General features: G+C 45.2%; 1 protein-coding gene across 2 annotated transcripts in view; it reads right to left on the bottom strand.

The window, feature by feature from the left end:
- The window catches only part of COX10 (cytochrome c oxidase assembly factor heme A:farnesyltransferase COX10), a 112,640-nt gene that overhangs the window by 14,462 nt on the left and 80,966 nt on the right, over nucleotides 1-17,212 (bottom strand). The window lies entirely within an intron of this gene.

The raw sequence follows: 17,212 nt of genomic DNA, 5'->3' as shown, positions 1-17,212 counted from the left end.
GCACAGGGAAGGTCCCAGGAAATAGTGACCTGCAAACAGACCTGGCAGATGGGTGGGTGGGAGAACAAGGGCAGAGGCGGGGTCCAGGCAGGGAGCCAGCAGGGCAGGGTCCACCCGCCTGGAATGCCGCGTGGGGGTGGGGGTAGGGGTGGAGGTGGGGCAGAGAGCAGAGGTCCGGAAGGCCCCGCCAGACATCGAACATCGCCTCTGGGCACAGGCAGGGCAGGGCCAGCATTTGTAACCAGGGGAAGAAGAGATCAGACCTGCTTTGCTCCGCCTGCCAGCATGATCAGCAATAGACGTGCATCCTCTGCCTCACAAGGGAAATCACATCACGTCAGACATTTCGAGGAGAAAGAATCATGGCCACACGGCCAGGCAATGTTTATCACATGCTAGCTGAAAGGCACAGAATTCGCCTCGCTAGCTCTTCAATCCACCGGCTGATGTTCCCAAATACGCTGGTGGCGTGGACCAAGGCAGCAGAGAGCAGGCGCCCCTTCCCCTGTGGCTCTTAGACTCACAGGGGTGGCCATGGTCTGCATTTTTAGATTGATTATTTTTGGCTTTACCTTATCTCTCCCAAGTCTTCTTTTCATGCGGTAGATTTCTTAAAATATAATTTTATAATATAATTTTTTGAAAATTGATTTCAGAGAGGAAGGGAGAGGGAGAGAGAAACATCACTGAAAAGAGAGAATCATTCATTGGCTGCTTCCTATGCACCCCACACTGAAGATTAAGCCTGCAACCCAAATATAATATATGCCCTGACTGGGAACTGAACTGTGACCTCCTGGTTCATAGGCCAACACTTAAGCACTGAGCCACGTATGCTGGGCTTCTGGACAATTTTGTCCTATTTTACATAGCCTTACATGTTAACAGAGCTTTGTCTAAAATAAGGTAGAGTACAAGAGCTAGATAAACAAAGGGTTTATCTCCATAAATGGCAGGGTTTGTACATAATGAAAATACGTCAGTAACAGAAGCAAATTCTTTGTGAAACTGTAAGTAGGAGGACTTGCAGAAATAATGGTTCTGGGATAAGGAGAAATGATATCGAGTGGATTGTTTTTTAAAGTCTGATTTACCACGAAATCTTTGAACAAGGTGGTGATTTAAAATTAAGTTTAACTGTTTTAAAGAAATCTATTCCTGATATAGAGATTAGAGAAGCTCATTTCTTCCCTCAGGCCAACACAACTGACTCACCAGGGCCAGGGCCAGAGCAAGGCCCTGATGGCAATTTTGTCACTGACTTATGTGGTATTTTAGCTCAATTATTCTTCCCAATCACACTGCTCAGCCCTGATCAAAGCCTCATTTGCTCCCCCTATTCCTAAATGGGTACGGAAAGTGTCCCACACCTGTAGAGAGAGAGAGGAAGACAGACAGACAGACACACCCAGAGTTATTTCTCCTTTTATCATTTGTTTATCTTTTTAAATTCTCACATGAGGATTTTTCCTCCATTGCTTTTCAGAGAGTGGAAGAGAGGGAGAGAAACATAGATGTGAAAGACCACATCAACTGGTTGTTTCCAGCATGTGTCCCCCTGTGGGGATATAGGGCAAACCTGAAACCCAGGGATGTGCCCTTGACCGGGAATCGAACCCCTTTGGTGCTCGGGCGATGCGCCAACCACTCAGAAACACCAGCTATGGCATTTATTCTTTATTTAAAATCTAAAAAAAGTGTTTTCTCTCTCTCTCTCTTTTTTTTTTTTTCCATTAGCCTTTACCATTTTAATTCCTTTTGCTCCTTTTACCATGTAAATTCACTTCCTTTTCAGATGCTACTCAAAGGTCTGATTTCTAGAGCAGACAGGCAGGCAGGCTAAGCAGGCTACCTTTGTTTCCTGGGCTGAGGGGAGAGGGCTGAGCACAAACTTCCTGGTAGAACCTAGGGTTCTAGCTAAGTGTGGTCCCTGGACCCACAGTGTAGCATCCCCTGGGACCCTGCTAGGGATCCAGGCGACGTGGAGGCTTGCTCAAGTCAGAGACCCACTGCACCCATTACAAGGGTGATGCTGGCTGCAGCTGCCACTTCTGATGAGCTGAGCCCTCCACTGTCACCCAGTTTCAATGCTGACTATGGCTGGCTTGGCAGGTCACCACTTTCAGTTTGCTTTTTTTTTAATAAATCTTTATTGTTCATATTATTACAAATGTTCCTCATTTTTTTTTCTCCCTCCATTGTCAGTTTGCTTTTGACATATTCCAGGGGAAAGAACACAGGGCAGCAAACTAGTCCTGTTATCAGCTGAGGGACGACAGGCGTATCCCTCCACTTCTGTGCTTCAGCTGCCCTAACTGAATGTGGCCATCCAGCTGAACATGCTTTGGCCTTTCAAGGGTGAGATGAAGCAAGTGTGGCAAATGGTAGACAACTGCAGCCCCTGGGTGGTGGGATGTGGGGTTCACTGCACGATGGCCCCCATGTGTCTCCGGAACACTTTCCTAACGACATTCCGAAATGCGTTCATGTTCTTCACTAGCACTGCTATGCTGGGGTTGGCACGCAGTAGCCTAAATAAGCATTCTGAATAGGAAGCAGGTTGCTGAGGCCGCGTTCTGATTCTGATGTTAGCTGGGTATGTAAAACTGGGCTGATTACCAAACCTCTCTGGTTCTTGGTTTCTCAATGAAAAAGTAAGGGATATATTAGGGCTCTGCTATTTGTCAAGACTGAAACCTTAGTCAGACTGGCTTACACAAAAAACTCAGTGACAAGACCACAGGGGAGGCGGGTTCTACCCTATTTAGCTGTTTAATTGTAACGAGTTAGAGTTAGTTTCTTTATTTGTAAAATAGGGACAACTTACTACATAGTGAAAATCAAATACTAGTACAATAATGTAAGTAAAGCAACGTAGTGTTCATTTGTTCATTCCTTCAAATTTCTCATTGCCTATAAAGTTAGCCACAATGCTAAGTGTGGGTATACAGCTGAGAATAAAATAGACAGCAAAGTTTAGTCTAGAAAGGAAGGTAGACATTAAACAAATAAACACAAGTATTACAAACTCTCAAATGATAAAATCATCTATCAGAAAGAGAACAGGTGAAATAATACAGAATTATGTATTTAAATAGGGTGGGCCTATTTAAAGTTAGAAGTAGGGGCAGATAAACTTAAATTGTTTTCATTGATTTATTTTTTTTAAACTCAAAAAGGCATGAATATATATATATATATATATATATATATATATACACACAATATACACACATACTCAAGAATGTCATTTCTCAATTATAAATTATAAATGATGGCTGTGAATTAAAATGGCAAAACTATTTTTATTTTCAATTACACCTTTAAATTAAGAATTTAATTTTATTATATCAAATTACAAAAAAAATAAAGCAGCCCGAGAACAGACAGACTGTCACTTGCAGACCGTTTTTAAGAACCGCTGCTCCTGCACACCTACAGCGTGGTGCGATGGCCTTCATTAGGACAGAGAAATTCATGTCTCTGGGAGCGGCTCTCCCTGGAGTACCACTGCAGGAAATGTGTACAGAAAAGATCAGAAAAGCAGGTGCATGGGGCATGATGACATTGCAAAAACATTCTAATTTTTAATAAATGGAACAAATGTGTGAATAAAGAAAACAGTTCTATTTGATGGGGGAGGAGGGGAGGAACATGGTGGCAGAAAAAAAAAAATCTAATAATTTCCTTGAAGTAAAAAAACAATTTGTATTCATTCACTCACTCATGCAAATAGGTTTATGGCTCATGCTGAGGGTTGAGTGATGACCTATTTCCAACTCATATCCAAAACGGAATTACATTTTAAATTGCGGCATCTTTCCACCGAGCATCAGTGCTTGAGATCCTTCCCGGCCGCCTTCCCTGCCCCAGGCTACCTCGGGAAGAAACTAATAGACTATGAGGGAGGGGAAATTTGTCAACACGTTTCCATGAATTATTTATTCCTCCTTTAAAACATAATACTTCTTTGCTTACTAAACGCCAATGCTTAGTTAGCCTGATCAAAGGGGAATTTTCTATAAAAATTAGGAACAAATGAGAATAAATATACAAGTTTTAAAATTTGATTTCTATTTATTGCACTTAATAAATGTAATTTAAATCACCTGACTTTTAAAATAACTTGCTGGAGAGATGTGGCCTTTCTGAGAGGGCGAAGAAACGTTATGATGTTAAGCCAATAAAGCTTTATATTTTAAGTAGCTCTGCAGGTAATTGGTTTACACAAAAATTAATCTCGTACTTCTGGCTCATTATTTCAGCGCAAAAGATTTTTTAATTACAAAATAAAATTTCCTTTCTTCAGAAACAAAAGAAAACCCCAAACCTTAATCAAACCGAGCTAACTTAACTTTAATTTCATGTGTAAATTTGACATTTGAGTTTTGGCTTGCATTTTTTGGGAAAGTCTACAAAGATAACTGGTCTAAAAACATCTTCCCACACTCTTATTTAGGAATCTTTTATTTCTGAAGAAGTCTCAAGTGATAGGTACCGTAGGCAGCAGAGGACTGATGGAAATTTAAGGAACGTAGGAAGAAAGAGAAGACACAAAAGAAAATTGATTACAGCAGTGTTTGGAAAGCTATCAATTACATAAAAATGATAGCAACCTGCTTAAAAGTTAAATTAAATGTCTAAACATGTTAAAAAGAAATTCAAGAAAAAGGAAGTATTTTGGGCATGATTATATTCAGAACACGGGGACTGTGCATTATATTAGAAAAACTTTCTTCAAGGGAAAAAACAAAGCAGGTCTGAGCTGATGAGTTTTTTTTTTTTTTTAAATGACAGGCATCTTATTAATCTAAAAGGGAGATAAACAAACAAACAAAAAAGCTATGATGACCCTCCACTACTGATCTCCGAGGCCCAGCCTTCTAATTCAGGAGGAAGCGATGGGGACTCGAGTCTGTGACATCAATTCAGTTTGCATTTCGGGTCAGCAGTGCACAAAGGGGAGACTGGGAAGGCTGGGTTCTCAGAGGGGAGCCTCCCATTAAGAGAGTCACCTCCAGCCAGCGGTCCAGGCTAGGCTTCCTCTCAGTGCCTGGTGCTTGCCCAGGACCACCTCCGGAGGCCTCTATGGTCCCAGCTCCGTTACTCCTGATGCACGGAAGCACATATTTCCCCTTCCTGACTGAGCCAATGGCTTCATCCTCTAGCCCCTCCCTTTTAATTTACAAGATTTTATGTAAAAAAAAAAAAAAAAAAAAAGAAGCATCTCAGTTCATCTACATAAGATGCAGACACAGTAACCGCATCTCCCGCGCCCACTCAGGACTGGGTCTTGGTACAGGGCAGTGTGTGCAAACACAGACACCACAGGGCCAGGCTGGCATAGAAAGGAGTAAAAGGGGGCCTACTGAAAGAAAATTAGAGTAGTGAGGACTGTGGGAACTGCTATTCAGGTTTGGCTGGCAGATACCATGGAGAAATATGCCAAGAAACCCAGAAATCTGGGGCTTTATGTTAAATTTTTCTATTTTTAATGTTGGCAAATGTAGAGCAGCACAGCAGGCCAAACAAAAAGTGCCTCTTCAGGACTTGGCCCGCTGCTGCGCCCTGCAGCCCTGGTCCAGGTGCCAGCGCTCCCTGAGCCCTGCACCAGGTCCTGGCCCCAGGACTCACACAGCCTCCCACCTCACCTCCCAACAGTCCCCTCTTTCCTGGGAGCATTTCCGGCTCTTCCCCTAAGCATCAGCCTAGACAGCAAACAAGCCCTCCCAGAACGCCTTCCCTGGGCCTTTCCCCTCCTCGTCCCCTCCCCCACTTCCTCTTCAGTGCTGTCCTCTACACATCTTCACAGTCCTTGTACCCAAGACGGGCTCAGAACGTTGCTGAAACAAACCTTTACCAACCATGCAAACGAGAGCACTGTCTTCACTCACAGGCTCACATAACACCGATCAGTGAGAAGAGCATTTGATCATCATGTTACTTTAAAAGAGAAGGAATTAAGTATAAGGACATTAGACCAAATAGCTCCAGATTAGTAAAAGGTGTTTCTGTTATGACTTCTCAAGTGGCTACAAATGATCAATTTAGTTACTATATGATAGGTAATTCTTTATATTTATACTAGAGGCCTAGTGCATGAAATTCCTGCATCAGCCTGACCTGCACCCTCTCCAATCTGGGGGGCCTCAAGGGAGCCCTCTCCAATCCAGGAGCCCTGATGGCTTAGGCCCACTACCCTCTGCAGGGCTTGGCCATTCTGTGCCTGTTGCCCGGAGGCTTTCCTTAGCTGGGGCAGGACCCTTGCCTCATTGTGGGCTTGATCCCCAGTTGGGGGCATGCAGGAGGCAGCCAACTGCTGATTCTCTCTCACTGATAATGTTTCTGTCTCTCTCCCTCTTCCTTCCTCTCAGAAATCAATGAAAATATATTAAATTAAAAATAAAGAAGAAGAATGAATAAAGTAAAGCAAAAAACAGCCATTCTCCAGATCATTGTCCCAACCCCTTGAGATTTTGCTTCCCAGAAAGTGTGGACAGTTTGGCTCAAGTAAACTCATGGGAGTTCTCTACAGGTTTGAATGTTTTTACGTGGGAACATGACTATACACCTGTTGGTTTCTGAGGGCGAGGCAACAGAATCAGTCCATGAGGTCTGCTGTGAAACTGTAGAGGAGTCTGTTTTTGCTGCCACAGCCAGGTCACCCTTAGAAAGAGGGCAGAAAACCGGAAATGGGGTTTGCAGAGAGAAAACAGACAGAAGCGAACAGAGGGATGCTCCCACACGCACTCTTTTCCACCCAGACAGGCCTGTTTCTCAAGCATCCTTCCTCCCTGAAGCTGGTGAGCTGTGGCCTAAGGGGCCTACCGGTGGGGGAGTCAGAAGCCTGAGGCAAGGTCTGAGGCTCTGACATCACAGGAGAGCTTTCTGCATTTGAATGAGGCCTTGGAGTGAGATCCTTTGGAATGAATCACCCTGTCCTCCTCTCCTCCAGCTTGCTCCTACTCCCTGAGCCCAGGATCTGTCTGCTCCCAGCTGCCTCCCAGGAACACGCCAGGCCCAGGTGGATCCCAGAGAGTGGGCACTGCTCCCCACAGCAGCACCCAGCTCCGGAGGGTGCCGGCGCCCTGCAGCTTGTGGTGCTGTGGTCCCAGGGACAGCAACACCCAGCAATGGCGGGTCCTCAGCCTCTCCCTCCAGACACAGAAGGAAAGACAACCTAAGCAGCAAGCCTAAGGGATAGCCAGGAGGGATGTGCTTGCTGAGCTTCCATGTAGAAGGCCGTGTGTGTGTGTGTGTGTGTGTGTGTGTGTGTGTGTGTGTGTGTGCTGCCCAGAAGCCCGCCGGGGGCTGGGGCGGGATACTTGCCTCCAAGCAAGGGTCTGGCCCTGGTTACTCTGCCTCGGGGGCAGAACGCTTGCCTCATGGCTGTGGCGATGAAGCAAGCATTCCGCCAGGCCGCTCACATTGCCTGCTCTCAGTGGTCACCCCTCTTCCCCTACCACTCCCAGGACTGGGGGGGACTCTGGAGGGTAGAGGGGACTGGGCGCTGCCATCTTGTGGCTATGGGCACCACCATCTTTGTGATTGAGTGACAGTTAATTTGCATATCACCCTTTTATTAGATAGGATTTATTAAAATACCTGACTATTTTATGGTTATAAGAAGGGTCATGAGAACTGAAGAACCTCCATCTCAGGATTACTGTCAACAAATGCTCATGAGTCACGATGCTTCAGGATAATCATGAATGCTCTCTCCTCTCTGACCTGACCTGGGAGGAAGATGCCTTTTGGTGCTCCTCTCCTTCACCCCCCATGACAACCAGGCCTGACTGACCTGCACAAAACCTTGCTGTTGACTCATCATTTTGTGGCTCATAACCTTGAATGATAAGGTCAGAGTTCTCTACGTCAGCACCACTATGATTAAGTCGAGACAAAATTTGTTTTTCCTGTCACTTCAAATGACTAGCTAACAGCAAAAACAGAAATTCCTACACTTATAAAATGTTTACGTTCTTATTTGCAATCTATCCAGGAGGCAGCGATGGAGACTGATCACAGCCACCTCGGGAGCAGTGCCGAGCGGCAGCCTGGCCAGCACTGTGAGGCTAGTGTGACCGCTGATGACTAATGTTCACAGCTCCCCTGCAGCCCACAAAACGTTTACATTTGCTTAAGTGCTTACTGGTAAAACCTTCAGTAAATTTGAAAAATGTCTCCTGCAAATCCCTATAATACTTAGGCTAAACCTGTTCTTTGCGTTAATAATGCCAGCTAAATAATCCATTTCATTTTTAAAACTCAATCTTCGTCATTCATGAAACACCAGGTATTGGCCAACCCCAATTTCAAGTGTTTAAATTTCTCCTCTAAGTAACCTTTCACTCTGCCTTATCGCTCTATCTCCGGCTTACAGCCCACACCCAAAGCTCAGAAGTTATGGATCACTCCCATCTGATCCATTAAGTTGGAAAAACTAATGCTGACATGTATTATTTCCCTGTCAACACCGCCAAGCTGAAAAACAGCTAATCAAAGGAGATGTAGAGAAAATAAAGATGTTTTAAAATAACAAGGAAGATGGCCCAGCGCAGGCTCCTCCTCAGGAAGCTCCCCCTGGCCAGGCTGTCCTTGCCTGCCGCCTCTCTCTCTGACCTCCGGGAGAACTTGGTGTTTGTGCCAACTCATTCATTTCATTCACTACATGTTTATGGGCTCCTCCATCCTGTCTGCTAAGCATTTTATGCATCTGGCTAATTTTTTCACTGCGATTATAAGCCTACTGAGCATTATAAAAACAGAACAGACAGTGCTGGTAACATTATAGGTAATCAATACATTCTTAATGAATTGTATTAGACAAGGGAATTATTAATTCTAAAATGTATAGGAGACATTAAGCTTTGACATTCTTAAGAAAGATGAATATTAATTAGGATAGACGAGAAAAAAAGATTATTACTTAAAAAAAATATATGTGTAAAATACATTACAAATTTAAGTCTGAGGGACTTCAATTTAGATAAAGATGACAGACCAAAATCAGAGACATAAAACAGAAAATTTCCTCTTTGAAAGAATCAAGATACAGTCTAAAGTTCCCTCAAACTGCAGGGAAGGCTGAGGGAAGACACATACCCCTGTATGTCTGAGACAAGAGGACGCAATTAATGTTAGATTTAAGAATTTCTACCTTTGACTGTAAGCCACGGGAGAACTGGATGTAAAGTGTGTACTGGGGTGGAAGCTGGATAAGTTAATCGGGGCCTGAGACCACGCCCGGCTGAGTGAAGCTCCCCTCTGCAGAGGCAGCCCTGGCAGGAGCAGGGGTAGCCTTGGGTGCTCTGTCCCCACACCCTGTCCATTGCCACAGGGACTGTGCACCAGGGATGAAATGTCTGGCCCAAGCTGAGCCATCCCGTCTTCTCTCGAAGGCTCTGGAATGGGACAGAGGATTCAGCTAGAAGACCTTGGGGCTCCGGCTGAGGTCACCAAGTTGATGATGCGTCAGTTTAAAGTGAAAGTGGGTCACAAGAGCCAATCAGAGAGAGGATGAAGGGCAAGTACAGAGAGAAGCAGAGGTGCACAGTGAGGGGGAATCAAGGAATGGTGCGCGGACCACCCCTAGCAATCTGCCTACAAGAAGAGAACAGAAGAAAGCTGACTAGTAGACTTCTTAGGACAGAGGGCCACTTGTTCAAATACTGTCTGAAGCAAGGCCCCTCAGGGTGTGGGGCTGAAGAGGCACCAAGAGACCCCGGGGTGAGGCTGAGCTGCACACCTGCTCCAGGCAAGCTGGCCCCAGGTCTTAGGCACACAGAACATAAGGCAAAAACGGGCCCTACAGGCCGATGGGGCCTCACAACTCCCCAAACAGGTGTTAGATTCTGGCAGCTAGAATCTTAGGAAGAACTAGTGGGGACATTCACTTGTACCTACACCTCGTTCTCACCCGCCCTCATGGCCACCCTAAAACTACTAAATTCCTATCCCATTAGCCAACGCTGCAAGTACCACAGAGCTTCCTGAAGTGGAGGAGTTCGAGGACCTGGGTGCTGGTGTGATACACAGGTGAAAGGAAAAAAGTTACTGGAGAGGATGTAAGAACGGCAGAGAACTGTGAGGTGTCAGACAAACCACATCTAATAGATTTTGCCCATGACTAGTCCTACTACCATGCATGCGTCCATTCTGCCAGCATCGGGGACCCTCCGGCTGGGCAGCTGTGGTGCTTACGCTCAGGCAGGGCAGATGCAGTGGTTTGGCTCCACATGTACAGGCTCAGCCTGGGGTGAGGAGCCAGGCTGGAGGCAAGGCAGCGCCACCCTGGCTCTCTGGGGCCCTTCTCTCCAGACATCCTCAGAGGCAGACGCTGGAGCAAGTGGTGCCTAATGCGCCCGACTCCGAGCTTATCCCGTGCATCCGGGGGCTGGAGTGATGCAAGGGGCAATGAGCTCAAATCCACCAGGCGGCTCCCAGCCATTAAAGACTGATAAATAATTCCACCACCCAGGCCCAGAGCTGACGTAAAAAGCAGAAAGCCACGGGGTCAAGTGTTTCCATAGGAATCCCATTTGGTAAATGGAAGTTGCAGAGGGATGTTTCTATTAACCACCTGCAATCATAGTAAAACCCTAGACTAGACAGAGCAACTAATAACTTCGTGTCCCTGCAAAGTGGAGATGAATTTAAATCTGAAAAAGCAGTATTTCCCCAGGTAGTTGATAAGAGAGACAATCTTTTCCTTCCTTCCTTTTTTCTATTTTTCTTTTACTATGGTATTTTATTTTATTTTATTTAATTAATTTATTTTTTTAAAATATATTTTATTGATTTTGTACAGAGAGGAAGGGAGAGAGATAGAGAGTTAGAAACATCGATGAGAGAGTCATCGATCAGCTGCCTCTTGCACACCCCCTACTGGGGATATGCCCGCAACCAAGGTACATGCCCTTGACCGGAATCGAACCCGGGACCTTTCAGTTCCCAAGCCGACGCTCTATCCATTGAGCCAAACCGGTTTCGGCGGTATTTTATTTTATTTATTAAAATTATTTTTATTGATTCCAGAGAGGAAGGGAGAGGAAGAGAGAGACAGAAACATCAGCGATGAGAGAGAATCACTGATTGGCTGCCTCCTGCATGCCCCACATCAGGAATAGAGCCCACAACCCAGGCTTTTGCCCTGACCAGGAATCGAACCATGACCTCCTGGTTCATAGTTAGACACTCAGCCAATGAGCCATGCTGGCCAGGCCATTGTGCTACTTTAGACATACAGAATTGGCATTTTATGTAGGTAATAAAAAGTACTGCCCTCTGAATTTTCCTTGGGGATATAAAACAAATAACAATGTAATTTTATAGATTTTATTCTCATTAAATGGTATTTTAGTTGTAAAGATTTTCCCCTTTGATTCTAAAAAAATTAAAGATAATTTCTGTTGCCTAAATATAAAAGGTATGTTTACATTGTAACTGATAATTTCAAAAATAGTCAACGACCTTACTATTCCTTTATTATATATATTCAATGTCATTTTCTCCATCATCTGAAACAATACAGACAAATGGCAGTGGCCCCATCAAAGGAGAAGCAGGCAGCCCAAGACTGGCAATCAAGCGCGATGGGCCGGATGCTCGTGCATCTCCTAAAGAGCTGCAGTCTACGGAGTTTATTGAGGTCAGTCCTAAGGTGGATGTGTATTATACTCAAATTTCCTACGAAGTCTCCTGAAGTCATCCAGAAAGGACACATAAGGTTATGTGTATACAATTCCAGAAAGAAAGAAAAAATAACTGCATCCACTAAAGTTTGAGAATCACTGAATTATGTAAAAAGGGGGAACAAAAGGAAAGTCTATATTTAGTGGCTGGGCATTCACAGCCCCTGACTCTCGGAGGAGATGAAGAATTCTGAAGGACTCATCCCTGCAGGGTCTCCATTCTGCCTGATTAACCTGGAGTACTTCTGCTGCATTGGTTGTGAGGATGTGACTGGCCTGGGCTGCGTCTCCTCAGGGTCAGGTTCTCACGTCCCCTTTGCTGTTCTGCCTTACGATCAATTTTGTGGTCCCTGTACAAAGAGCTGCAGAATTTAAGGAAGGTAGACGTACAAGCAGAAGGGACAGAAATACTTTTTAAGGAACAAACATTGCAAGGCAGAGAAAAGACAGAGGCTGGAGGGGGGGGGGGCGGGGGGAGGGGAAGAGCTGTGATGATCCATGGGAAATGCGTTGGAAAGTAGACACAATTTAACTGAACTTGTACACAACAGGGGCCGGCCTCAATTCTGAACTGATGGACAGCAAGATGACACCTCTGCCGTGTCCACCTGGTCCAAGCTGCCCAGAGCTCCCGCTGGACCTGCGATAGTTCTCTGCTCACTCCTGGGACCCGCAGTGCCCTGTGCAGTGCACGCACTCTCTGCCTTGGCGGAGCTCCGCAGTGCGGTAATCAGAGCAGAGGACACAGACAGGGCGTGTGCTCAGGGGTGCTCTGACAGGGGCGCTCAAGGAGCAGAGACAAAACGCCCACCACCATCTCCCCCGGGTATGGAGACAGCTGTCCCCTCAGAGGAAGGAACACTCGGCACACTCGGCATGAACCCCAGCCAGGCAGTGCAAGAGCAGGTGAGCACACCAGGTGGAGACGAGGGAAAGCATGGCCCTTCAGGACAACACCAGCAGTTCCACTCGGTCACACGTAAGGAAGAGGATGAAAGAGAAAAATGAGCAGAGTGGGGATGAGATGGGAGGACGGGAAGGATCAGACCCTGAAAGGCCTGCTATGATACGGTGAAGAATTTAAAATAAGAATTTATCTTAAATATATTTAGGAGACCCCAAAGTTTTAGGCAGAAATGTGATCGTTTAAGAAACCCCTATCTGCCAGCTGAGTGGGAGGGAAGAGAAGGGTTCGAGAGAAGGAGAGCCCGGCTGGGATGCTGTTGTAACAACCAGCAGAGAACTGCTGATGGTCCGAGACGGCAGCACGGGCCTGGGCACAGACTGCGGGTGAAGGAGGGGCCTGAAAAGACATGGCTCCTAGGACAATCAGGTGAAGGGAGTAAAAGGAAAAGAACATCCAGAATGACTTACAGGCGCCTGACTTTCTGATGTAAAGTAACAATTATAATGAAAAAATTTGGGGGAGAACATGATGAATTGGGGCATCCCTAAAGAGATTTCCAAGGGCCCAGGCGATCTGGGCCGGAGGCACAGCAGACAGAATGCAGTGTCTGGATGGAGTGAGATGAGGAGGAGGCTGAGGACCACCAGCAAAGGAGCAGGAAGTGGAGGAACAGAAAGGAGTCTGGGAAGGCACTGCCAGGGCAGCTCATTCTTCCTCATCCTTTGGTTCAAGTTCTAAGACATCACGCCCTCCCAGCCACCCAACTCCTCAGTCTGGGTTAAGTTCTCCACCTGTGCCCATCATTTAGCACGCCCCTCTCCTGGTATTCACCACCGCACCACACTGTCAAGCGCAGGCGGCTGGCAGGCGCACTGAAAACACGCACTGCTGAGTGGAGGAACCTTTGCAGGCACTCGTGTCCTCATGCATGCGTACTGCCTTCTCCTCCGGTAATGCTAAGAGGATGGAGACGGTGTCCTTTACCTCTTAGGAAGCTAAGCAACCAGAACACTCTACAGTAGGGGTGTCGAACTCAATCAGAGAAGGGGCCAAAATCTAAAATCCAGCCTAAATCGCGGGCCGAATGGTTTACTGAACAGTCATAAACTGACAATGTCATAAACTGACATCGGAGTGCAGTGATGACAGCGCGGTGCGGGCCACATTGCAAGGCCTGGCGGGCTGGATTTGGCCCGCGGGCCTTGTGTTTGACACATGTGCTCTACAGGGACAGTACCCTCCACAAGCACTGATGATGACAGCATGAAGGAAGACTCAGGAACCGCCCACCTGCCACTGCGGCTGGGCCCACTCAGGCATGATAATGCAAACATGTAACTTCCTTCCCCCTCTCCCTTTAAACTAATCTGACTTGCCTGACAAACATGGAAATATTTATTTTAAAGCAAATTTTGAAAACAGATAACAGTTCTGAAAACAAAGCTACAATTCTCTAGAGTTTGAAACCCATTCCTCAACAACGAACTTGTATTTACAGGATTTTATTGCTCTTACTGTTATCCCTAAAACGTTATGTGTAAGACGAACATGGTTGGAATTTTGACCCATATATGTGAGAAAGTGGTGGTGTGGAAAGATCAATTCAATGGCTTGCCCATGCTTAGAGTCACCTAACATTCTAAATTTCCATATGAAGAATATCTGAAGACTGTGATGTTTTCTAGTACATACATTTTAAAAAGCTGCAAATTAACTTCCTCTAGGCACCAAGTTAAAATTGGATTAACCAAATCTGCCTGTCTGATAAGAAGGTGAGCTCATCTTCATTACATTACAGGAATGCCATTTCTTCCGTGGGTTTCCTCACCTTCAATATAAGTTCCCGATAGTGACACATGCAATCTCAGGCGTGCTCTTTGCCAGAGAATAAAAGGGAGCTCTAAACCCAACTTTCCTCAAAACAGTCATTCAGAGCCTTGACATTTTTGCCAGAAACATCCAAACAAGTCAGTTGATCTTATTCTTATTTTCCAATTTACAAGAAAACATAAAGATATTCAGTGTCACTTTTAAAAAGCAATTCAAAGACACCTGCATTGCACTGTCTACCTACAAACTGATTTACGTACATCACACTTTCCTTTTATGTATTTCTTCCTCTTTTGTGCAAATTAAGCAATTGGAATTTGTATGAAATAGCCTTAAAAATAAGGAAATTCTATGATCACAGTCATCACTATCATATGGCATACAGTTATCATCCAAACTGGACACTGCTGAGAGTGAGGGGGCCCAGCCAGTGTGACTCAGTGGATGAGCGTTGACCTAGGAACCAGGAGGTCACTGTTTGATTCCTAATCAGGGCACATGCCCGGGTTGTGGACTTGATCCCCGCTGTAGTGTGTGCAGGAGACAGCAGATCAATGGTTCTCTCTTATCATTGATCTCTCTCTCTCTCTCTCTCTCTCTCTCTCTCTCTCCCCCTTCCTTTCTGAAATCAATAAAAATATATCAAAAATAATAATTTTGCTGGGACAACAGGTGTAAACCAGGACTCTGCTGAGCAAATGCAAATGTGTGGCCGATAGATTTAGCACATTTTGCAATCACACCATGTGGCTCAGCACTCTTCCTACATTATCTCTTCGATTCCAGCTGTCACCTGATACACACGTAACACTGCACCCTCCCTCCTCTTCCTCCCACTGTCTCAGTCTGACCTGGGACCAGCTGCTAGACTCACATCCTTGGGCTGTTATGCTTGGCCTAGAGCCTCCTATCCCCCCACGGTGTCAGGACCACGGAGTCTAAATGCTTCTCACTAGGAGCTGTTTGCTCTTTGATATTTTGTCTCTGGCTTGCACCAGGATGCCTTAGAAATCTGCTATTTCTTTGGTCTACAGAATTCAGGAGGACATTCTTCTAATATCATCACCAAGTGTCCCTTCTTATTTTTAAAAAGAGGCAGATGTTGGGTCTCCCTTGAATGTTGTTTTCTTCTCAGGGACAATGCTCTTTTAGAGACAGTTATGCGCAGGGTGAGCAGTCAAATGGACTAGGTCAAATTTTTGTTCTGTCAGTTATTAATGATTCAGTTTTATTACCTGCAAATTGGGGGAAATTGAACATCATCTATCTTAGGACCAGCAATAGGATGTCTGTAGCTGTGATGTTACCAGGAAATGCACAATGAAATGGACAGGCCAGACTTATTAACTACTAGAGGCCCGGTGTATGAAATTCGTGCACAGGTAGGGTCCCTAGGCCTGGCCAGCGATCAGGGCCGCTCAGAGCCTTCCAGCTGCTGGCCAGGGCCCTCCTTCCAGCTGTTGGCTCCCTTTGTTCCACCTGGGCCTCCCTTCGTTCCAGGCCGCCCCCTGGTGGTCAGCGCATGAGATTGTGAATAATCAAACTCAGTCTCCCAAACTCCTGAGGGGACAATTTTCATATTAGGCTTTTATATACATAGATGTGCATCTGATAAACTTCCATTGTGACCTTATCCTTTATCCCAAATTCTATTTTTTATATCCCTTATTGCCTACTTCTCTATTTAACTATTGTAGTGTTATCCCTCAAATCTTCTCTGGAATAAAAGTAAACTAAACAAGGAAACAAAAGCACTGACTCCTGTGTCAGCTCTGGAAGGCGTTCAGTGTGTGCCCACTGAACATGTGCCATGACATTCTGGAAAAAGAGGACGGAGAGCTCAGAGCAGGGGCATGTCAGATGGGTACACATGTGCAAAGGGCCCCTCTGGGTCCTCCGGAAATCTCGGACCAGCTAGTCCAAGCACAAATTCTTAAATAAAAATTTTCAAAGTAAATTGCAATCACTTGAAAAAGTTAATGAAATACATTTTCTTCATAAATGTTTATAAATGTCTTTAGAATGAATCGAAACCAAGCTATGTACAAAGGCTGAAATAGTTTTCAATGGCAAAAGACTTGGAAAGATTCCTTTCCCAGACCTACTATATTACTGCCCATCAACAATGACAGGACACACACTTTATATGCCAGATTGTAAATGACATCTGTAAAGTTGTATAGATTCAACAGGCAACCAGCCCAAGTGAAATGGGGCAGTAAAGCTCCATGAGGGCACTGCCTGGACCCCGGAGAGAGGCCTCCCTGTCTTGGTCAGGATGAGGCAGCTAGCTCTTTTTATTCTTCTCAGCTGAGGATAAGCTATTGGATTACAAATATTTTAAGTGCCAGTTTCAAGGCCTCCAGAAAGTAAAAGATTTAATTATTAATCATTAGTGATATTAAAATATTTATATGCCTTTTAGTTCTACTTAATTGAATTCAGTGAAAAGGAGAGTAATGGAGGCAGTAATTGGCTAGGCATAAAACAGCATTATCAGTTTATGTGAAAAAATAAGGCTTCAGACATAACTTTCTTCCGTGACCCCATATGGATGTGATGGAAATCATTTGTGTTAACGGAATGCTTTTACTTACAGCCACTATAAGTGAAAGAATTCACGTCTTGAAATGGAACTGAATAGTAAGTCTACTGCATGAGTTATCCCCTCAACAGACTGTAAATCTCAGATCCACTCCAAGTGCTCTGGTTCAAGTTAAGAGCACAATGTATCCAAACCTTTGGGGCGTGTTATTTTCAATTCACGACTCAAGGTAAAGAT

Source organism: Pipistrellus hanaki, assembly GCF_964339955.1.
Source record: "Pipistrellus hanaki genome assembly, chromosome: 16".
NCBI lineage: Eukaryota > Metazoa > Chordata > Mammalia > Chiroptera > Vespertilionidae > Pipistrellus > Pipistrellus hanaki.
The sequence above is the reverse complement of the archived record's forward strand: the minus strand, read 5'-3'. Positions and strand labels throughout refer to the sequence as shown.